An 8,270-nucleotide genomic window follows, 5' to 3' on the forward strand; every position below is an offset into this window, starting at 1 on the left:
GGAGCTCTGACAGGGCTGCAGCGGGGAGATCTGAGACACTCAGCCCCCAGTCACCTCCTCAAAAGGCCCTTGGAGACCAGGAATGCTTCATGCTGGAAAAGGAAGAAAATACCAGTTTTGCCAGCCTCAAGCAATAAGAAAATTTTTATTATGGCCCTATAAAATCTGTGGAATGTTTAAACGTACCTTTTATAACACAAGTCACTTGGTTTTCTTCCCTTTTCTGAGGCTGTTGGTCTAACAATTTCAATCTCTCCTCCATCTTTTGAAGGGCTATGCTCTCCTTTCATTTTTTGACAAACTCTGAGACTATGCTATAATAGCAGGACTCAAAGGGCTTTACGAGGAAAAGAAGGACAAGAACATTGTAAACAACTGGGATAAAAATTATGGGAATTGGTATCATCAAGTTCTCAATGCTTCTTCTGTACACACTCACTGTGTCATATGATGAACTTTTGAGAGACAAAGCTGTTTCCTTCTTTTGGTTTCTTTATTCCAGCTTACTTTTTGTGGGTTGTTTCCAATCAGAAATACCAAGACAAGGTGAAGCTTTCTAGCAAGCTCTGGCTAGGGAAAACTCTGAGTGCTGGAAAGAGAATTTTTTTCTCCAGCTCCATCACTTGTCAGGGGGCCAAAACCTTGCAGGGTACAGATGGGAGCCCTGGGCAGGAAAGCAAAGGCAGCTGCCTGCAGCACACTGTGTGTTGGAGCCACAGACAAACAAGCAGGGAGGGCAGGGAGAGCACAGAGGCCTGAGAGCCAGACACACCACAGGCTAAGCCTTCTGACAGGGATTTTTCTGCTGCTGGTACAGGGCTAGTTTTACCTCAGGACAGCTTGACATCATTCAAAGGCCTCCCACTTTGCCTCCTTAAAAAGATGTCTGCAGGGGCTCCAGCCAAAAATACTCACTTCCACTGACAGAAGACCAGATGTCCTGCAAAAATCTCAAAGGGCTCACTTGAGAGGGAGGTCTAAAGCACAGAGAAGCTCAGCTTTAGCCTGAGAAATAGGTAGCTGTGAAAGGGGTGGTAGAAGGGTTTCTTCTCTTCCCAGAATAGTTCTCCTATGTCTACCAACACTTCTTTGAGATAAAACAGGCTGAAAAAAAGAAAAGCATTTTCATACAAGGTTTAAAAGAGAATATTGTCTCATTTAAGAAGGGACAGGGGTCTGGATGGACAGTGAAGAGTGATTTGGGAGTATTTCAGGGTATTTCAAATTCACCAGCATGGCTCCTGTTTCAGATACAGAACTTGTATTTCACAGTTATGCTCCCTGTTTCTCCACCTCATCTGTCTCCATTACTCAGTTGTTCCAAGTAAAACTCTAAAGGTTTTGCTCTGCAAAATGAAGAATGGGTTTGGAAGATCCCAAAAGACAAGAAATGTGCATTGATAGCATTTTTTAAATGGTATTATCACTCTGCTTTAACAAAGTTTAAGGCAATTAACTCCCTAAGAGCCTCAGGTGGCTGATTTCCCCGATTACTCAGCCAGAGGGAATGTCATTGCAACTGCAGCAATTAATTAATTAACTCACACCAATTGATTGGAAGAGTCACTCCATTATTAAGCCCTTGCTTCAGTCTCTTGTCACTTTTCTGACACTGCTGGGAGTTTTGTTAAGTATTTCCTGGAGTTTTCCTTCAGCTGGAAGGCAGACTCCTTTTAACAGTTACAGTCAAAGCAATATGTCTGCTATTTCCTTTTCCAAGGATGAAAAACCTGGGCACAGGTATTAGGTGAGCACCAAGTGTGGTCAGATAATGCAACTAAGTCCTTAGAAACTGGGAAAAGCCAAATTTTGGGCTGCTTGTCCAGCTGGGATTAATCAAACCCACCCATGATTTCTCACCACAGCAGCACAGGGAGCAAAGTGATGGCATCGTGGCCAGATTCAGCCCTGCTACTGGAGGCATTCCCTTCTGCAGACAGTGATTTTGTCTGAGACAGCAGGGTGGGAAGACAAAGCCAACCACTGCCCAGAAGCTTTGGAAAGCATGAGGAGCCAAGCTGGTCAGACTGTCCAGTCTGGGTGGGAAGGACATCAATTTTCCCTCAAGGATCAGCAGAAGGATGGGGCCTTTGTCTCCAAGCTCTTTGTTCCTCTATGCTGAGCTATGATTGTGCTTTCTTACTCTGGGAAGTTATACCTGAGATGCACAGGCAGTTGTCTCCTGCCAAGAAATAGTGGTATCAGGACTGCATGCCATAATTTTTCTCTCTCATCCTTTCCCACACTGATGGCAGGTTTCAACTTTTTGGGCTCTTTTCCAGTTGCTGTCAGATTTCTTTGGTGTGCTAACAGATTTCTTTGGGGTTTTTCCCCTGCAGAAAAGGACAGCACAGGGAGCACAGGCAGGAGGGGTGCCCAGTCCTGATGCAAGCACTGCCCCAGGGACATCACCACATTGCCAAGCCAAGATGGCTCCAGGCTGGGCAAGAACTATAGGGCATAAAAATACAGTGCACTTCCACTGGCTTCTGCAAGCATGTAGACAAAACAGTTTCCCTCTAAATTTTCTTCAGACAGGCATACTTTGTATGTGGGTGGTATGACTGGAGAGCCTGTCTGGTCCTGTAGTGCCTGTTTCTCCTCATCTGGCAGCTGGAGCCCACCTCAGGATCAGGCAGCACTGCAGGAAACCTATCAGACAAGCACCAGAGACTGTCCTACAGGTCTCATGATGGCTCACAGTCCAAATGTGATTGCATCCAGACTGGACAAGGCTCATCCACTGCCCCATGAGCTCCTGTCTGGTTTTTCCTCAAGCGCCAGCTGTTCATCTCCACACCCCTGCCCTTACCATCCCTGGTAACTTGGGCAGGGAGGGCAGGGGCCCATCCTCCAGAGTGCGAGCCTTCCTTAAACTCTTTGGAAAACCATGCTGAGAAGGGTCCCTAAAACTCCTGGAAATTATGGCCCTTGCACTTCAGGAAAATGACAAAAGCTATGTTCCCCAAAGCCAAAGGAAGGTGACCAAGTGGCCTAGACACAAGAGCAGCAATTCTGTGTGAGTTCTGCTCTTGGCACAGCTAGGAGCTAGGAGCCACTTCTGTGTCCCAAAGCACAGCCAGAGCTGTAATTCTCTGTCCATAAACTCAGACCCTTGCTTACTTCCTCTGTGCTGGTCCAAAAAGACAGGCATGAGTAGGAAGGACTGAGCCAGTCATGAAGGGAATGCCTCAAAAAGATGCCTAATGGTGTCAGCCCAACTCCACAGAGAGATATTTGTGAGCAGTCTGTATGATGCTACAGCTGTGGCAGTAATGATTCACAGCAGCGTTTAATCTAGGCTTCTTCACTGCCATCCTGTGAAACTGTGTTAAGCTACTTGCAGCTTAAGTCTTTCCTTGTAGACAGCACCAGGGACTAATTAGTCCTTTTAAATGTGCTATGTCAGTAAGTGCTGAGCTCCTTACTTATGACTGACTGGGATCTGATTGATGTATGAAAGTCTCTTCCACGACAGCAGCATCAGGCACTAGCCAAGGTTGCATTGACTGCTGCTGGTGATGGTCTCACTGCAAAAGCCAGTTCAAACTTCCCCAATTCCCTGCTTTCTCCAGATTAGCCAGTCTGCATTTTTGTTTCTGCTCCTAGTAACAACACCAAGCCTGTGTGAATAAAGCTGACCTGCAGTCCAGGAACAACACAGGAGCCATAGTCACAAGGGGGCAGTGACAAGAATGACTTAAAATAACTCTGGCAGTGACCTGTTGTGTGTTCTTGGACATATGTATTTCTACTTCTCTTGACATAGTTTCTCTAAAGTTCATGGTGTGTCTCTTTTGGTCTCAAATGCTTTTGGGTGAGGACTGTCTCCAGCTCTGGGCTTGTAAAACTCTTAATGCAACATGATCTTGACCAAATTCTCCAAGCACTCTAAGTAAAAATATTCAATTCATAGGGCTGTATAAACATCAATAATTTTTTTCATCTTTTACAGAAGAATGGTTACACTGCCAACTCTGAGGTAGGGCTGTATTTCAGGATGCTATCATCATACTTAATTGATCATTCCTTCAGCACAAAAAAATAAAACAGGCCCTGCTCTTTTAATCTAACCCATTCTTATTGTCATACTTGCAAACCCTGTTTGCTGCATTGTCAGAAGCTGTATTTAATTTTTATCTTTCTATATCTAATAGAGCTTACCAACATCCATCACAGAGCAGGACTCCTGTGCATGAGCACAGAAAAAAACCCCAGTCTTTGCCCCAGAGAGAGATATAAGTGCTTATAAAAACAGTGATAATTCATTCTTCTAACACTTTTGTGAAGTAAGCAGTATGATTATCAACCTCATTTTACGGACGGGGAAGTATGCCACAGAAAGGTTAAGTGATTTATCTAATAGCATGAAGCATGTCAGTGACAAGTAAAAACTGGAACTCTTGATCCCAGACAGAGTTCTCTAGTCTATAAAGCAGACCTTTAGCAGTAAAACCAGAAATGAGGAACACAATTACTGACACAACTGTTAAAATGCTCAGCTACTTTTGAGACAGAAAACTATGAAAGAAGAATTTCCCAACATTAATTGATCTTTTGTCAATAATTCAAGTCCCTAACCTGAGAAATCTTACATTTCCTAAAACTGTTCCTAAACAAACCCATGTCCTCTCACTATGTTCCTTCTTTTTTATTACTCAGTTTTCCTCATTTAAAAACCTCACCTCTAAAAGTATTTACCTAAAGTAGCAAATGTTAAACCAGGTTTTTGTTTCTTATTTTTCCTGGATAGACCCAAGCAGCCACTTGTGCTCTAAGAAGTGTTTCTGAAATGTATCTCACATGGGTCCATCCAGAGTCAGCCCCCACAGCAAGTCTGGTTCCTTTCCTGTGCCTGATGTGATTTCCTGCAGGGAAGGAGGAGACCCTTTTTCACTGCTGACACGGGAAGCCGTGGACAGGGACAAGATGGTGCTGAGCTCTGCCCCACCGCTCCTTTGATGAGATACCTTGAGGGTCTTGTTTGAGGTGTAGGAGCTCTGGGCAGTGGGCTCCAGAGCAGCATTCCTGCACCTGTTCTGGCACCATGCTCACTCCAGCTCGGTGCTGAGCTCTGCTGCAGCCCCTGTCCCTGCAAACAGGCTCTGCAGCCTCAGCCTCAGGTGTGCCACCAGCACCTGGGAGGGATATTTATCCTCCTTTTTCTTTGTAGCTGGCTGTCATCCTAAATTCAGCTGGCAGAGAATCCACAAACACTCTCCTCCAGCTTCAGGCCACAAAGAAATGTTTGTCTGTTTTCTGAAATATGATTAATATTTAACTAAGTAAGATTCCAGCCTAGCTGGCAGATGTGAAACCTCAGGTGTGTCTGTCGCCTGAACAGCTGCCCGGCAGAATGAGGGCAGGCAGGAGCCCTGAGGTGCCAGCCTGCCTTTCCTGCCTGCTCACAGCTCCCATTCCAGCTGCAGAAGTTTCCCTGGGAAATGGAGTCCAGAAAAGTCTCCTCTGCCACGTCCTCCAAAGGGCGTAGTAGTTTATTCCCTCTTTACCTTTTCACCTCTGCTTGACCTGTTTGTAATGTGGAGTTTATGATGTAATTATATCTCACGCAGCTGAAATTGTCCCTTGATCACCAGACTGATTACACTTAACAAGGCATAAACTCCCTCTCTCCTTCTCTGCCAGGAGTCCAATTTTAAGCTCTAATTGTTTTATAGGCCTTTTGCACTCCGGAGAAAGAAAAAAAAAGGGAAGAAAAAAAAAGAAAAATTAGTTGCCATTTACACATGTTGTAAAGGCACATTTTTCACCCTCCCATCCACACAAATGCCTCTTGGGGACTGCCCAAATGACTAACAACCCAACAGCTTATACACCTCAGTGCTTGCCTAATGATTGCTAGAAGCCTCAGCTTTTCTCTGTCTGCAGTCCAAATTGTTTCTTAGAGGTGAGCAGCAAAGGCCCCTTTCCAGGGCAAGAGTTTCTGCTCAGGGTCACCATCAGCTGCCTGATGGCACACGGGGCTGGTGACAAGCCAGAGGGCACTGAGCTCTGCTCAGACCTCCTCCTGCAAGGGCTCACCAAGGGCACCTTGTCTTGAGCTGAGGGAAGGTGTTGTGCAGTGAGTTATCGTGGCTCAGCTAGGACAAGCTGAGTGATTTCTCACTCTGTAGGAGAGTGGCCCTGAGATTTCACTAGCAGCAGCCAGGTTATGCACTGGGCAGTCCTGACATCTTCTGAAAGCATTTTTCTTTTGAGAGGTTTTCCTGCTTCCCATTTTCCTCTTTGAAAAAGGAGGACGCACAGTGTTAGCTACAGCCACGAGGCATCATGGTATTACTGTCATTGACTGTCTTGTTCTAAGCAATACAGCCCAATAGATTTGTTGCTTTCAGGAGGAGATTCAGCAAAAGAGAAGGGGCAATGGGACCTGAGGAAGGGAGGGAAGAAGGTAGAGGAAGCAGGAGCCCATGGGGTCAACTTTCCCAGCATTAAGGACAAGGCTCACTACCTCTCAAGTTGCCCGTGCTCTTTTTTAATAGCAGTATTCTGCTCACAGCCTGTATCCACTGGTAGCAGGTGGTGTGCAGGTTTCTAAGATAAGTTTTTGGTCTTTTGTGCATGTACAGCACTTTATACAGTAAGAGTCTTGCTACCTGAGGAGAGACACTGCTGAAATACAAGAGAATGGGGCGTGACCCAATACTAAGAATAAGAACTTGTATAAGGACTAGGTGGACCATCAAAATAAGGAGGTGAGAGATCTCTGCAGGGAGTACAATTAATGACATTTTCAGGGTACAGAAGTCGATGCTGATGGTCTTCTCTGTGTCATCTGGCTCTTTTCCAGGTCTTTTGGCTGCTAGAGCTGGCTTATTCCACAGTATCTCTTGTTTTTTTCCTTTTCCCTCCTTCATTCCCCAAGCTCACTTGGCCCTAGGGACCTTTAATGCCCTATTTGCAGTCCAGGCAAATGGTCTTTCATAAAATCCCAGCCAGATGTCCAGCTGGTGAACAAATCATATAGCTCAATTGATTTCTGTGGAGCCATAACAATTTATAGCAGCTGAGGCTCTGGTCCTATAAACTGCAGCGAGCTTGGAAGGGAACTGCAAAGGGCTGCATACACCACAGGTTAAGGATGTATATTGGTGTTTGGGGAACTGGGAAAGCTTTGGAGATAAATGTAAAGCAAAGCTGAGGAGCACAAGCAAAGCAAGCAGGCTGCCAAGCAAGGTATAGAGGAGCACTGTGTGTTAGGAGCATTGGGAAATGACTGAGAACATTGGGGTACACTGGCTTGCATTCCTGACACACTACCTAAAAATATTATGATGGGGAAAGAAAATGCACCAGATGCAGGAGGAAATTTCATAGAGCAACTTCAGAGTCCTTACAGAGGCAAAACAAATTCATGAAGGCACAGATGTGGACGTAACAAAGCAAGAACAAATCTGTAAGCCATGCCCAGTGGCATGTCCCCAGCAAGGGGAGCATCAGGAGGGGTGTTGCAGCAAGACTCAGTGTTCCATTGTTTATTCTGGTTTTATTAATATCTTCATTTGATATGTGGAGTAGTTGGGGGGAAGAGTAGAGAGATGTGAGAGTCTGCTTTCAAAGGCAAGCAAGGAGGAAAAATAACAAACTGGGAGCTGGAGAAATTGAAACAACAGGAAGAAATTACCCAAAGGAAACATTAGGCTTAGGGGAAAAAAGTAATTATCTGAAATCAGGGAGGGAGGAGGAAAATAACCCAAACCACAGGTGCTTAATGGCAAAGATAGCTGCAGCACTGGAACACTAAGGGCTATAATAGAGGGCAAATTGCACGACTTTGGCAAAACAATGTAAGCCCCTTGTTTGTGTACAGAACCACTGTACAGATTATGCAGCAGCAAGGCATGCTCTTCTTTCTCTATGGATGTTACATCTAAACTATTGTTCTCTGTTCTGGGCATTTCAATATCCAAAAGCTATTGACAGAGCAATGTATACTGATTACCAGAATAGAGACATCTAATTACAAGAAAAGGTTGGAAAGAGCAAAGTTTGTACCAGTTCACTAAGCAGTGACTAAAAGTAAGTAGGATCGTTTCTGATAAGGAGGCAGATATAAAAGAGGGACAGCAAAATTACTGGAAGGAAGAGAAACATAAGAAGGGATGAAGAAATCAATTAATTTAGAAAGCCTCAGAAAACTACCAGGAAACATTAGGATGCTACTTAGTATAACAGGTTTCTCCAAGGGAAGGCAGTGCATCCCAGTGACCTGGGATATTGCAAGGTGCCATAAATCACTAAAAGGGTTT

This window comes from Geospiza fortis, unplaced genomic scaffold, assembly GCF_000277835.1.
Source record: "Geospiza fortis unplaced genomic scaffold, GeoFor_1.0 scaffold173, whole genome shotgun sequence".
NCBI lineage: Eukaryota > Metazoa > Chordata > Aves > Passeriformes > Thraupidae > Geospiza > Geospiza fortis.